Genomic DNA, 12,422 nt, shown 5'->3' with positions numbered 1-12,422 from the left:
GGTTTTTACACAAACACCATAAATAATCTGCTACAAGCAGAAGGGGAGGATACAAAATGCCACAATACCAAGCCAATTGATGGCTCCATACAAGAAGCCCTTGGACAAATTATACCAGCAATGACACTGTTAGCAAAGATACTGAGTTACAATTTGCTGTAGATTACAGTTTGTTGTCTCAGTCCAGGTAAAGCAGTGTCTCAATAGATTAACTCACAGTCCAGGTAAATCACAGTCCAGGTAAGTTCTGCAGGCAGCTAGCGTAAATCACAGTCCAGGTAAGTTCTGCAGGCAGCTAGCTTAAATCACAGTCCAGGTAAGTTCTGTAGGCAGCTAGCCTAAGCTGTAGCAGCAGAAACAGCAACAGCTCCGAAGTCTCGTCCGTTTTTCAGCCGAAGTTTCGTCCAGTTGTCAGCAACACTGGAAATTCTTCCACCTTTGTCTTCACCAGCACTGGGATGAAGGCAGGAACTCTGGATGGCTAAAGAAAATCCTGTAGCATTCCACTAAGAAAACAACCTTCTGAACAATTTAGTACATTATCTCAAGGTTTTTTACATTTGAAATAGACCTTAATGGTGTTCATTACTCATTAGCCTCCAGGTATGGGAGAACCATTGTAGCTTATTTATTTGCATTGAAAATGACCAAACTTCAGGGATGCTGGTAGCATCTTCTGCCAGCTATAGCGTCCAGGGCAGCCCCAGATGACCCTGGGGAGTGTTCCAGACTCAAACTGCTACTGGGCACAGAGCAAGAGCCTTCGAGACTGTGCCTCTGGGTCAGGTCTGGATTTGGGCTCTCGCAGTGGCACCCCGCTCCCCAGGCGGAGGGCGGGGAATAGCCAGCTGCCGCTGCTTGGAATCTCCTTGCTGCATCATGACCGGCATGCGCACGTGGCAGCCACTTTAGCGCCTATTCATGCACCCTCCGGTAACAAAAAGTATTCAGTAATAGCCTTTGGCTGCAACTTTTTTCCTGATAATCTTTCTTCTTCTGAACTTTCTTTTTCTTTCTGACTAGAGTTCCTGGGCTTCCATCAACACATGCCCTAACTATTCTTGGTTCCACTGGGGTGCCTCTTTCCCTTAGTAATTTACTTCTCACCCCTTCCATATTTTCATCATAAAGACAATACAATACACTGAGACAAAACAAGACACAAACATACTGTATCAATCTTCTCCATTTTCTCGAAATGGCCATTTTTCCTCTCGCCCTATCTGCCTAGGGACGAGCAGATTGCTCCCGTCCTATCTATGGACGGGCAGCTTTTTTTCATCACTTACCCCCGAGTGTCCCGGGGCTCCCTGTAACGGGCCACCATCTGCTGCAGTCTGGCTGGGCACAAATCACGAGCCACTGAAGCAGGAACAAACTTTATTTCGAAAAGTGTTTGCAAGAAAACACTTCACCCATGCTCCAGGGGAATTCTCCCGAACACGATGCTGCTCGTCCAGGAACCCCCAGCCGGAAAAATCTTTCCCAGAAATCCCTCCTCCTGCACTTCCCCAACCAATGGGAACTCTCGGGGAATCCCCGGGAATCCCCACAAGAACTCCAAAGTAGCCGCCCAGGCGGATAGTAATGCCTTGCCTGTCAATCAGTACTGTTGGCAAAATGCCAGGGGCCATACAGACTCGGCTATGGCTCTCAGCAACCATTCATTATGATGTGATGTTTTTCATGTGTAGCCTTGATAAGACTGAGATAATTTTCTTCTATCTCTAATGTTTTCAGAACTTTTAACATGAATGGATGCTAAATTTTCTTGATGATTTTTTTTCTGCATCTATTGAGTTACGTAATATTTTTTTCTGAATTCTATTTATATGATGGATTACATTTATTGATCCACATATGCTGAACCAACCTTTCATCTATAAAAAAGATATTTTTCAGGAAGTAACCAATTATTTTCAATAACATTTCCCAGTTTAATTAATAATGTAAAATAGACTTAAATAGAGATATTGAAATTCTCCATGCTAGAGAAAAAATTCTCTTATTGTTTGAAATAACATGTGGTGTCATATTTTGGAAATGGGCTTTTCACTTGTACATTGTCATGCAGTCCATGGGAAAAGGAAACTATTGAATTCAGTTAAGCTGCCCTTCTTTTGCATCTTCCAAAGTACCTAAATTGTGAAAGAAAGTGTAGTCTGTTATTGAGGTACAGAGGAATTTAGAGAGGTCATCTTCTGCCTGGAGTGCTTAAGGAATCAGACCACCTGGTGTGGAAGAGAGCACTTGCATGTCTTTGCCACTCCTCACCCTTTTTAACCCATATTCTTTCTCATTGTTGAAATCAAGACATTTGCACAGGACATAGTCAATGTGATATAGATCTATCACTCTTTCCAGAAAAGTTCTGGTTCCCCATAGATATTTTGGAGCCACTCTACTAGTCTTTTCATTCTGTAAGAGGACTCTGGACTTTCATTTGTGTCATCACTGAAACCAGGATTCTCTTACTGTTTCAGGCATCTCTCCTCAGTCTCTCAAAGAAGCTGACAATTCTAACATGGAAGAGACAGCATCCTTATTGGTCCTGAGACAAGAAGACCTTGAATATGATGATATTGAGCCTAACACCTTTTAAGGTTTTTTCTTTTCTTTTCTTTTCTTCTTTTTTTGTGTGTGTGTGTGTGCAACCAAGTCTACAGAGAGAGAGTTCTAGCTTCTTCATTACTGAAAAGTTTCTACTTGTATCCTTTATTCACAATAAATATTCTGAGCCTCAAATATCAGTGCCATTTTCTTAATGTGAATGTATTCACCCCCAGCAACCTCTGAAAACTCAGTGTTCAAACTGAATGGATCCCACATAGGGTCCCACACACACTACACAATTGCTTCTTTTAGATGGACAGATGTTTATTCTTCTCTTAAACAGCATAAAATCGGAATGCAGTCCTGAACTAAGAACTTGGTCTTACAAAAATTAACTTAGAAATACCTATTGTTATATTCAAAAATATTCCATTCATGCTTGACTAAAACCTACATTTAGTGATTAGAGTATATTAGGTGAATGGAAAATGGCTATATTTCTTCTAATTTTGCATAAGTTTTATAGAATAGCAGTAACTAAATTCTGCTACTGCCTATTAGTCTTTTACTCCAATGTCCTCTTCTTCTTTGTTGTTATTCCGTAACTCTCTAAATTTCATGTTTTCCATAAAATTGTACTAGTAATCATTAAATTCTATTGTTTTCTATCATTTTTCATTGTTCTCTACTTCTTCCTCTGGCTATCTTATATAAACAGCCAATGATTCTAACCACCAGAATTGCAAAAGATTTCTAAGTGGCTGTATTTACTGTGAATTATTCCCATCCCAGACCATCCTCACATATTTATTTGCGTTGGAAAGGACTGAGTAAGCAAGCCAAACTCTGATATTCTCTATGCTTGAGACTCATTATTATCAATAGCAAATTTTCCAAAATTCAGTAATTTGCATGCAAACAAATGATTTTTTCCACATCTAACTGAATTAATTTAATCCAATATTTTATTTACACTTTTTTTGTGATTGCTTCCTTTTACTAGTGATTTTTTTCTCTTTTTATTTTAATATTTTTGTATTGTAGATGGACAGCAACACTTTATTTTCTTTATATATTTATTTTTTATGTGGTGCTAAGAATTGAACCCAGTGTCTCACACTTGCTAGGCAAATACTCTGCCACTCAGCTACAGCCCAAGCCCCTTCTGTTTTTTATTAATGTGTTATAGATATACATAATAGTGTGATTGAGTTTGACATATTCACACTTACATTTCAAATATTTTGCTCTATTCCCATCCCCAGTATTTCCAGTCTCCCTCCTCCCCTCCTTTCCCCTGCTCCCCTGCCTCTACTCTACTTTTCTCCCTTATATTTTGTTATTTTTTGTTTACTTCTTTATATAAGATTGAATTCACTCTAATATATTCATATATGTACTTAGTATAATTTCGTCAATTTCATCCTGCAGTTACTCATATTTCATGTGCCGCCAATGTCCTCCTCCATTCTCTTCTTCTCCTACACTGAACTCTCTTCTAATTTTCATGGATCCCCCATTTTGAACTTTATTTCCCTCTAGCTTTACCATAAAAGAAAAAGAATTTGACCTTTGGCTACCTGAGTCTGGTTTTCTTTAGTTTTATAACTTGAACATTTTATTTAAAAATAAAATGTATTTTCCTACCATAATATACATAAAGTTATTTAAAAAATTCTGAAATTTATAAACCATAAGTACAGTTATTGTTTCAAAACTTCCCATGCACCTCTGTAATTCAGAATTGGGAATCATTTAGCTATATTAGAAAGTTCAAAAGCCTTACCTTAGACTATGAAGTCCCCACATTTGGAGGTCTACCTTCATTGTTAGACCTCATTAGATAGACACAGTCATTTTAGGAAACAGCAATAGCAACTGTTTCCTGAACACATCAGACTCTTACAAATCTGTGTTTTGTTTTATTTGGGGTTGTTCTTTTCACTTTTATTCAAATAAACACAATACCTTTAATATAGACTGATAATATCTCCTTTCAAGCTAATGTACCTGGATTTTCAGATGTGCAGTGCTGTGGTCAAATCATGACTATTCTATAATTTGAAACAAGCATTTTGTACATACAAGCAAATAGCTGGGGTTTTTTGATCAAGAAAGAAAGAAAGAAAGAAAGAAAGAAAGAAAGAAAGAAAGAAAGAAAGGAAGGAAGGAAGGAAGGAAGGAAGGAAGGAAGGAAGGAAGGAAGGAAGGAAGGAAAGAAAGAGAGCTAATAAAAAACATTATACTGTTACTTGCCTACTTGAGATTGATGGAGTCAAGGACATATTATTCTTGGGGGAGGGGAGGTAAAAATCTAATGTACCTCTAGATATAATGCAACTGCTTCCTCTCTTTCTTTCCTAAATGAGACATTTCAGGAGTGGTCTAGCAAGTTTGTCAATTGCTATTGGATTTAATTTTATAAGAAAATTTAAACAATATGGAAGAATGTTAAAGTTAGCCTTTGCCATTAGAGTTAGTAAGCCCCATAATGACTAAAATATTTTCTGATGTTCTAGACCCATAATTCAGAAATGAAGGTGTTGAAGAAATTTTATTCATTTTAAATTAATCCTGCTTACCCAGAAATTCCATCTTGAAAACTAAGTAATACCTTGTTTAGTTTGGTCAGATTAATACCAATTTTACTGAAGAAGCTGGTGTCCTTTCTGTGGCTTGGCCTTTGCTACTCCTACATATTAATTTAATTTAAATAAAGTTGTGGGTATAAGTACTGAGTGATAGTTTGACCTGCAAGAAATGAGTTTAAGCAGTCTCGTCACCCTTATCTGAAACCAGTTAGGGTGAATGTAACCTGGGGTCCAATTCAACTTAAAAATTGTAATTCTCTCATAGCAAAACAGCAGCCAAAGACAGAGGCCTGAGACTAGTGGGCCTGTGGAACTCAAATTGGGTAATGGGGACCATGTCAGGCCATTGTCTATGTGGATAGTGTATTAGCACAAGCAGGCGGGCCCGGCCCTGGCTGATTCTGGCTGTGTCTCCTTTACAGAATGGCTGTGGTGTCTGGAGAGAGCAGGGCCAGCACAACTAGCTGGCAGGACTATATTTTCTGTGGAGACCCTGGAGGGACACAGGCAAGTCCTGTTCCTTACCAATTTCCCACACTGCCCACTTCTGACTTCACTTCCTTTGTAAGATGTGATTTGGCTCAGCAGCAACTTAGGAGAGTGGGCATAGGCCTGGTATATTGAGACTTGCTCCTGCCTACTGCGACAGCCAAGGCTAGAAAGATCCTCTGGAAGACTGATGATCATTACTTTCTACAAGCAAAAATCCCAGTCATAGCCCAGAGCGGTGGTGCATGCCTGTAATCCCAACAGTTCAAAAGAATACAGCAGGAGGAACATGAGTGCAAAGCCAGCCTCAGCAAAGAGAGGTGCTAAACAACTTAGCCAGACCATCTCTAAACAATATTCAAAAATGGCTCTGATGTGGCTAAGTGGTTAAGCAACCTTGGTACCAAAAGACAAAAAATCCCAGTCACTTTACAGCCTATCCACTAAAGCAAAACTAAATGGCTTTGAAAAATAATACACTTTGAAACTCTGACACTTTTATAAAAACAAAAACCAAGAAATTTCAAACAACATTTTTAGAAGTCCCTTAAAAACATATCAATAAATTTCTTAGTAACAAATTTAAAACATTTGAGACTCTTTGTCACTTTCCTGTGGGATACATACGCAGTAAGCTTTATTATAAAAATTATCTATTTGGTAAAATGTATAGGAAAAGTTCTATCAAAAAATTGTTTTGAAATTACTTTTTTACAGAATGTCAAAAAGAATTAAGGTAAACACACATACTTAAAATGTTAATACAACAATATTAATTCAGTTGAATAAATAAAAGAAAGTGGCAACAAATTTATGGCAATTTTTCAAGACTAAGATGTAACTCAAGAATATATTTTTAAAAATTTTTGTTTGTTTTAGTTGTAGATGGATACAATATCATTATTTTATTTATTTATTTTTATGTGGTGCTGAAGATTGAACCCAGTGCCTTGCACATGCAAGACAGGTGCTCAACCACTGAGCCACAACACAGCCTAAGCTCAAGGATATTTTTTTAAAAATAATTTCCCTAAAGAAGATCATTCTAAGCACAAGACAACAGCATTTAAAATAAAGTACTATGAGAAAAAGTAGTTCTACAAACTTCAGCTTATTCACAGATGAACAGAAATGTTATCTTGATATTTAGGCCTGGCATATTCATCATGAGGAGAAATTTACCTTCACAAGAGGCCTGGCTTGGGGCTCTTTTGTCATTTTTTCCCCACCCAAAATGTGCTTAAATATTTTCTTCAGGAATTTGTAAACTATTGGTCCATTCTCTGAATCAAAACTAACCTTAGTTAAAACCTTAATGATGTGAATAAGGCAAGCTTCCTCTACCTCCATGGGAATTTCTTCAGGTTCACTATGCACTGCAACACACAAAGGATAGTCTGGTGCTGTCCCTTCTCTAATAAGAACAGGGCTTCAGTGGCACCTGTGTGTCTATCAACCAATGTGTCCATATCCTCTTTGGAGATTATAGGCTCCTTTAGTTGTTCCACCAAAGACCATATCAAATGACCCAGGATGAAAGGATCTCTCTCACCACATGTTCTTTCCCATGCTCCACTTTGGAAATTTAGTTATTTCTGACACACTTCTACCTTCCTTTTCACTTAATCCTTTTCTATAAACTCATTTATATTTGTCAGAGCTTTGGCTGCCAGTATCCTCCTTGCTTTAACAGTCAATTCAGATGGCAAGTCAGCATGTGGCTCTGCTTCAGACAGACCTTTGCTCTTCTGGGGATCTCCAATCAAGAGCTGTGTCTTGAATGAAGAATGAAGACACCAGATGAAGCTTCAGCCTGGAAGGCTGCAGCAGGTCCTGCCTTCCTCTTCCACAGAGCCTGGGCCCCAACCACTGTGTGGTTCACAACAACAGAGGGCCACTTGCTGATGAGAAGGGTTTAGATCCTTATGGAGATTTGCAAAGTTGGTGTAATTGATTTCCCAGGATTGCATGAATGTGAAATACCCACAGAGAAGGTTCTACTTCATTGTACTTTGGAATATCTCTCCTACAAAAAAGTGGTGTTTCAACATCCTTGGATCTTTCCAAACCTCCACACTTAGAGTGACTCCAGAAAGAAAATGTGTTGCCAACCAATGCCTCCTCTGGAACTCTAGTTCTGGAGATGTTGAGTCTCCACAATGTCTGATGGGCTTCTGCTGCTGGAGATTGTATCCCAGCACGTCCTGGGCAGGAATGGTGTCCCCTCTTGCTCCAGGAGAGTTTTGGTCCTCTTTAAATCTGAGTCACTGTAGCTGAATCACCTTTTCAGATGGGTCACTGGACATCCTGCCTTTTCCAAAGGGGGTCAAACTCTTGCTCATTGGAAAGAATCATCTCATTTCTCATACTCTGCCACCACTTCAGTAGGGTTAAATGGGTCTGATGCCTCACTCTTGTGCTTCATTAACTCTTCATCCAGCCACATTGTCATAATCTCAGTCATGTTCTTTTCAATTTCAGCAGAGAGTTCAGGTGCTTTCACCATGACCTGCATCACCACTGGCCTGTTTTCAGCAAGGAATTTGCAGACCAGTTGGACAATTTGGGGCACATGTTCAGAAGTCATGACTCCTAACCATGAATCAGATGATGGTGGCAAATTAGGTACTAGACTAATGTGACAGCATATGCTTTGGAATCACAGAAAGAGAAAATATTGTGTGAGAGGAGTCAGAGTGAGTAAATTGTTGTACACATAGCAGTTGTCCTCTGGTTTGTGTTGAATTGGGTCACTTAGTCTGCAGAAATATAATTGCTTGGTCAGCAGTCATTCTTGTTGCAAAAACTAAATAACATACTATTAAAAATCTGTCTGGCTAAGCCCTGTGTGATGATAGATGAAAACTTTTCCTTCCTGTAAGGCAAATGTCATCATCTTCACCATATCTAAGATGGTGGTAGGAGATGCTACTCCATAATCCTTCCATCCAAAATTGTAGAAATAAGGGCCACCCTCCATGAATGCTTCAGAAAGGTATGTGTAACCTTTTTCCTTCCACAGCTGCTAGCATCCTTACCAGGGTGCTGTAGGTTGATTATTTATTTTAGACCATGACTGAGGACCTGCTCCATGATGTGCTACTTCTCCAGGAGCTCAGATAACAGGAGAGACATGACCTGGATATTGTCAGTTATCCAAGATGAATAAAAACCCTTAATGTCTTGCTCCTGCTCACTCCAGCAGGCTGCATTCTCATATTTGCATGCTCTGCCACCACACTCCATGGAACACATCAGTGTCAAGGGATGTCATGCCCATACACGCTCTCCACTTTTGTGTACTTCAGTGTTGGATGTTCTGAACTTCCTTTCATGTTTGAAGCATGCCCATTATTATTTACCAACATGGAATATTGATCTTCATTTGGAGGCAAGACTCCTGCAGCCATGGTAGTTTCTTTTGGAGCTTTGCTGTCACTGTCAGAATCCAGAGCCCTTTGAGCCAGTAGCTCGCTCATCATCCAGAGCCCAGTGGTGCAGGTGGACAGGCAGAGCTGGCTACCACAGAGGTGCTACCTCTGAGGGTCTGCAGAAGCAGACCTCCCAGGCCACTCCTCACTACCCTGGGTGGACAGTGAAGTTCAGCCCAGTACATAGGCAACATACTCCTCTGTAGGCCACATATCTGCAAATCTGTGTTTATACATGTTTCTAGAATGGCCCTCTGTACTCTCCAGTCCTTTTTTATATGGTGTGTCTAGGTCAGGTTTCTCAGTAGGTACAGTCAAGGGGCTGGTTGGTGTGCCGTCATCTCAAGCTCAGCTATGAGCGAGGACCCACTGTGAGCTTCTCACCTTGTTCTTGGTGGTATTCAGTTCCTCCTTTGTGGCCTCTCCGTGAACTGACAGAAAAAAACTGGCCTCATTTGTGGGGATGGGCTGGAATTTTTGTGTTACCATCTTCTTAACATGTAATTGTTCCAATCTGGAAGATGCAGACATTATTAGAAGATTCAGAGGGCGAGGGTTGAGCAATAGGAGCAGACATACTTATCAGAGCTCCCAATAGTGGCCATAACCAAAAGCTTAGCAAGTAAACTTTAATGTTTTTATTAAAGTGTGTGTGTGTGTGTGAGTGTGTGTGTGTTTAAATCATGATCAAACTTAAATTAATTCAGGTAAAACATGATTTTAGCAGAGTCTCTTTTGATAGTTATTATCCAACACTCATGCATTAGACCTCTTTCTCTATAGCATCTCTACTTACTTTTGGTAGGGCTGACACAAGTGTGCATCTCATGTTATATTAAAAGAAGATATTCTTAAAGAACCTTCTTTCCTTTGATATGTCCATGTTGGCTGTGTTTTGGTTGTACTTTCCCGACAGGTGTTTAAGAGCAAAAATAGACCTTGTTCCTATTAAGGTCTCCTGAGATTCCTCTTAGTTCCCTCTTGGGAACTTGTGAAAAGCCTTTTGGCTTCTTTATCTTCTTGACTGGTTGTGCTGTCTGCCAGGAAGTTTCAGGGTCTTGCTGACAACACCTGGCTTCCCGTGGAAGTATCAGGGACATATTCAACAATCCTCCTCTTTGCCTAATGTATACTGATTGACTTTCTGTTGTCGATGTCCCTGATCAGGACATCGGGTTACTCACCAGGTTTGCACAGACTTTAGAAGGGTTCTGTCATTTCCTGAATCCTGGATGACTTTAGAATGCAAGGGCCTAAAAATTGGTGCTCTTTCCTTAGTTCTTTTACTTCCATGGCTTTGATCTCCAACATTTGATTTAAAATATCGAGGTCACTTTCACCACTGTTGAAGTACAAGTAATAGTTTTAGCTTTAATATCTGTAATTTTTACAGTTACCCCTTTCATTAATTGGGGTCAGTATTAGTGCTAAAGGTCAGCATTATATTCTATCTATCCTGTAATTGAGGGTTTGTTATCTCAAATTAATCCAGGTTGTATTGTTAGTAATAGTTCTTCTGCAAAACACCAAAAGGCAATGGTAATGATATTGTATAAGGCAAGTACGAAGCAAAATTTTTACAAGCAAAACAAATCCAGTGTGTATAATAATTTTGAAAATCAGATGGAATACATAAACCATCAGTTAAATTTGCCTTGTTTTCAGATTATTCTTCTTATTATTTTAGGTTATAAGTGTCCAATATTTTAATCAGAGTAGCATGGTTTGGAAAGCCAAGTCTTTGACACATTTAATTATATTTTTTCTTAAGGTGATGGTAATAATGCTATTAGGATCACAGAAATATAAACCTGGAAAATTACTAATAATTTTAGTTTGGAGGACATCTGATTTGTAGTGTGATTCTTAAGCTTTTGCATTTTAGTAGGCACCAATATATATATATATATATATATATATATATATATATATATATATATTGTATACTGTATTGTATACTGTATATATATATATATATATATATATATATATATATATACAGTAGATGTTTTAATAAGTAGAAGGAATATATTGTAAAATAATGGTGAAGCATTAGGAAGTCAAACAACAACAAGTGCTGGCGAGGATGTGGGGAAAAGGGTACACTTGTACATTGCTGGTGGGACTGCATATTGGTGCAGCCAATTTGGAAAGCAGTATGGAGATTTCTTGGAAAGCTGGGAATGGAGCCACCATTTGACCCAGCTATTCCCCTTCTTGGTCTATTCCCTAAAGACCTAAAAAGAGCATGCTACAGGGACACTGCTACATCGATGTTCATAGCAGCACAGTTCACAATAGCAAGACTGTGGAACCAACCTAGATGCCCTTCAATAGACGAATGGATAAAAAAATGTGGCATTTATACACAATGGAGTATTACTCTGCATTAAAAAATGACAAAATCATAGAATTTACAGGGAAATGGATGGCATTAGAGCAGATTATGCTAAGTGAAGCTAGCCAATCCCTAAAAAACAAATGCCAAATGTCTTCTTTGATATAAGGAGAGTAACTAAGAACAGAGTAGGGACGAAGAGCAGGAGAAGAAGATTAACATTTAACAGGGATGAGAGGTGGGAGGGAAAGGGAGAGAGAAGGGAAATTGCATGGTAATGGAAGGAGACCCTCAGGGTTATACAGTGGAGGAGGTAGAGAGAGAGGAGGGGAGGGGAGGGGAGAGGTGGGGAGGGGGGAGGGTGGAGGATGGGAAAGGCAGCGGAGCACAACAGACACTAGTATGGCAATTTGTAAATCAATGGATGTGTAACTGATGTGATTCTGCAGTCTGTGTATGGGGTGAAGGTGGGAGTTCATAACCCACTTGAATCAAAGTGTGGAATATGATATGTCAAGAAATTTGTAATGTTTTGAACAACCCACAATAAAAAATTTAAAAAAAATAAAGATGCTGATTCATAATGGGAGGGGGGGCGCATGGGAAGATTAGATGAACTCTAGATAAGGCAAAGGGAAAAAGTTGAGGGAAGAAAAGGGAGGGGGCATGGGGGTGGGAAAGACGGTGGAATGAGATGGACATCATTACCCTAAATACATGTATGAAGATACGAATGGTGTGACTCTACTTTATGTACAACCAGAGATATGAAAAATTGTGCTCTATATGTGTAACATGAATTGTAATGCACTCTGCTGTCATATATAACAAATTAAAATTTTAAAAAAGGGAAAAATAATAAACTTGCTTTTTGAAAAAAAATAATGGTGAAGCATAGTAGAGTAAATACATAAACAAGTAACAGGGTCCTTTATTATGATTATCAAGCATTATGTACAGGACATAATATAATGTGCTCTACTCTTATAAGACTGTCAGGAGAGTAGGTTTTATTCCTCC

General features: G+C 38.9%; 1 protein-coding gene and 1 pseudogene across 1 annotated transcript in view; one reads left to right on the top strand and one right to left on the bottom strand.

The window, feature by feature from the left end:
- The window catches only part of LOC124078962 (deleted in malignant brain tumors 1 protein-like), a 198,164-nt gene that overhangs the window by 34,950 nt on the left and 150,792 nt on the right, over positions 1-12,422 (top strand). The gene's annotated exons all lie outside the window — the stretch shown is intronic.
- LOC124078963 (protein tyrosine phosphatase domain-containing protein 1-like) lies at positions 6,458-10,749 on the bottom strand (annotated as a pseudogene).

This window comes from Marmota monax, unplaced genomic scaffold (genome assembly GCF_021218885.2).
Source record: "Marmota monax isolate L192 unplaced genomic scaffold, Marmota_monax_Labrador192_F-V1.1 WCK01_AAM20220418_F8-fsc00186, whole genome shotgun sequence".
Taxonomy (NCBI): Eukaryota; Metazoa; Chordata; class Mammalia; order Rodentia; family Sciuridae; genus Marmota; species Marmota monax.
Note: the sequence above shows the minus strand (reverse complement) of the source record. Positions and strands in the feature narration are given on the sequence as shown.